Genomic DNA, 3,467 nt, shown 5'->3' with positions numbered 1-3,467 from the left:
AACATACCTGGGCACACCTGGGCACACCTGAGAAGGACAGAAACACACCTGGGCACAGCTGAGATGGACAGGAACACACCTGGGCACACCTGGGCACACCTGAGAGGGACAGGAACACACATGGGCACAGCTGAGAGGGCTAGAAACTTGGGCACACCTGGGCAGAGCTGAGAGGGATAGGAGCACACCTGGGCACACCTGAGCACACCTGGGCACACCTGGGCACACCTGGGCACACCTGGGCAGAGCTGAGAGGGATAGGAGCACACCTGGGCACACCTGGGCTCACCTGAGAGGGATAGGAACACACCTGGGCACACCTGGGCACACCTGGGCACACCTGGGCACACCTGGGCACACCTGGGCACACCTGGGCACACCTGGGCACACCTGGGCAGAGCTGAGAGGGATAGGAGCACACCTGGGCACACCTGGGCTCACCTGAGAGGGATAGGAACACACCTGGGCACACCTGGGCACACCTGGGCACACCTGAGCACACCTGAGCACAGCTGGGCACAGCTGGGCTCACGTGGTGTGCGCCGCCAGCAACGGGCACGGCGCCGCCAGGATGCAGCTGCGCTTCCACCACCCAGGTGAGGGCACCCCGGGGGGGGAAACGGGGGGAAACGGGCGGAAATTGGGGGTTTGGGCACACCTGGGCACACCTGGGCACACCTGGGCACACCTGAGAGGGACAGGAACACACCTGGGCACACCTGAGATGGATAGAACACACCTGGGCACACCTGAGAGGGATAGGAGCACACCTGGGCACACCTGAACACACACTGGGGCACAAAAATGGCAAAAATTGGGAGAAAATCGGTGAAAATTGGGGGTTTGGGCACACCTGGGCACACCTGAGAGGGATAGGAACACACCTGGGCACAGCTGTCTGTCCCTTACCTGAGCTCACCTGTATTTTACTTGTCTCACCTGTCTGTCCCTCACCTGTCCCTCCTGTATCTCACCTGCCTCACCTGTGTCTTACCTGTCTCTATCTCACCTGTCCCTCACCCGTCCCACCTGCCCATATCTAACCTGTCTCACCTGTCTCACCTTTCTCACCTGTCTGTGTCTCTCACCTCTCTCTCACCTGTCCCTCCCGTCTCACCTGTCCCCCTGTCCCTGTCCCTCACCTGTCTCACCTGTCCGTGTCTCACCTGTCCGTGTCTCTCACCTGTCTCACCTGTCTGTCTCACCTGTCCATCCCTCACCTGTCCATCCCTCACCTGTCCATGTCTCACCTGTCTCACCTGTGTATCACCTGTCTGTCTCTCACCTGTCTCACCTGTCCCTCACCTGTCCCACCTGTCCCTCCTCTCTCACCTGTCTCACCTGTCCGTGTCTCTCACCTGTCCCTCACCTGTCCCACCTGTCTTACCTGTCCGTGTCTCACCTGTCCGTCTCTCGCCTGTCTCACCTGTCTCTCACCTGTCTCACCTGTCCCTCCTCTCTCACCTGTCTCTCGCCTGTCTGTGTCTCTCGCCTGTCTCACCTGTCTCACCTGTTTCACCTGTCCGTGTCTCTCACCTGTCTGTGTCCCTCACCTGTCTCACCTGTCCCTCCTCTCTCACCTGTCCCTCACCTCTCTCACCTGTCCCTCACCTGTCCGTGTCCCTCACCTCTCTCACCTGTCTCACCTGTGTCTCACCTGTCCCTCCTCTCTCACCTGTCTCTCACCTGTCCCACCTGTCTCACCTGTCCGTGTCCCTCACCTGTCTCACCTGTCTCACCTGTCCCTCCTCTCTCACCTGTCTCTCACCTGTCCGTGTCTCTCACCTGTCTCACCTGTCTCACCTGTCCGTGTCTCACCTGTCTCACCTGTCTCTCACCTGTCCGTGTCTCTCACCTGTCTCCCACCTGTCTCACCTGTCCGTGTCTCACCTGTCTCACCTGTCCGTGTCTCACCTGTCCGTGTCTCACCTGTCTCTCACCTGTCCCCCCAGCGGGGCTGGTCTGGGCCAAGGTGGGCCCGGTGGGCGCGGTCGTCGCCTTCGCCGTCGTCATCGCGCTCGTCTGCTACCTGAGCCAGAGCCGCCGCAAGTGAGCCCCGCCCCCCGCCGGCCACGCCCACCGGGGGGCCACGCCCACCTGGGGACGGGGGGAGGGGCTGGGCCAAGGGGGGTCACGCCCTATCGGGGGGAGGGGTAAAATAGGCCACGCCCATAGTGCGGTACAGGCTGATAGGCCACGCCCACTGAGGGATCAGGTTCAGTAGGCCACGCCCACTAAGGTGTAGAGTCCAATAGGCCACGCCCACTGAGAGGTGATACCCAACAGGCCACGCCCACTAAGGGGTACAGTCCAATAGGCCACGCCCACTGAGATGTATGCCCCAACAGGCCACGCCCACGGAGGGGTATAGACCGATAGGCCACGCCCACATTCAGATACTCCAATAGGCCACGCCCCTAAGGAGATGTGCCTGATAGGGACACACCCCAAAGAGGCCACGCCCACAATCAGACACACCCAAAAAAGCCACGCCCACTTTCCCATCCGAGGTGACCACGCCCATATTTGGTCCCCCAAAGATAAGCCACGCCCACATTGGGACAAGCCCCAAGAGGCCACGCCCACATATTAAATGCTGTTAGGCCACGCCCTCAAGAGGCCACACCCATATGCAGGCCCAGAGGCCACACCCCCTTCCATGCAAATGAGCTGCATACACACCCAAAGAGGCCACGCCCTCACCCCTTTAGGCCACGCCCACTTGGGGGTGGAGCTGGGGCACGGGGAGGGGTTGGGGCGGGGAGTGGGCGTGGCCAAAGCTCGCGAGGCCACGCCCCCGCCCCGCCCCTGCAGGAAGGCGTCAGGAAGCCCCGAGGTGACCCCGGTGACCCCGGCGGGGGGGCGGGACCCGGAGCCACGCCCACTGCAGGTGAGGGGGCGGGGTCACTGAGTGCCCACCGCACCTGGACACGCCCACTGAACCTGGACACGCCCACCACGACTTGACATGCCCACCTGGACACGCCCACCACACCTGGATAGGATCAACTGGACACGCCCACTGTACCTGGACACGCCCACCACAACTGGACACGCCCACCTGGAAACACCCATTGCACCTGGACACGCCCACTGAACCTGGACACGCCCACCATGACTTGGCATGCCCACCTGGACACGCCCACTGCACCTGGACACGCCCACCGTGACTTCACACGCCCACCGCACCTGGACACGCCCACTGAACCTGGACACGCCCACCACGACTTGACATGCCCACCTGGACACGCCCACCACACCTGGATAGGATCAACTGGACACGCCCACTGTACCTGGACACGCCCACCACAACTGGACACGCCCACCTGGAAACACCCATTGCACCTGGACACGCCCACTGAACCTGGACACGCCCACCATGACTTGGCATGCCCACCTGGACACGCCCACTGCACCTGGACACGCCCACCGTGACTTCACACGCCCACCGCACCTGGACACGCCCA

The 3,467-nt window shown here is 62.4% G+C and overlaps 1 long non-coding RNA gene across 1 annotated transcript; it reads left to right on the top strand.

Annotated features, from left to right (window-relative positions):
* The first annotated feature begins 531 nt into the window (after positions 1-531).
* Positions 532-2,900, top strand: LOC121346967. Its single transcript, XR_005954148.1, has 3 exons — positions 532-596; positions 1,953-2,049; positions 2,815-2,900. It is a non-coding gene; the product is annotated as an uncharacterized LOC121346967 (long non-coding RNA).
* Positions 2,901-3,467: the final 567 nt, after the last annotated feature.

Source organism: Onychostruthus taczanowskii, unplaced genomic scaffold (assembly GCF_017590055.1).
Source record: "Onychostruthus taczanowskii isolate IOZ18803 unplaced genomic scaffold, ASM1759005v1 scaffold879, whole genome shotgun sequence".
NCBI classification, from domain to species: domain Eukaryota; kingdom Metazoa; phylum Chordata; class Aves; order Passeriformes; family Passeridae; genus Onychostruthus; species Onychostruthus taczanowskii.
Note: the sequence above shows the minus strand (reverse complement) of the source record. Positions and strands in the feature narration are given on the sequence as shown.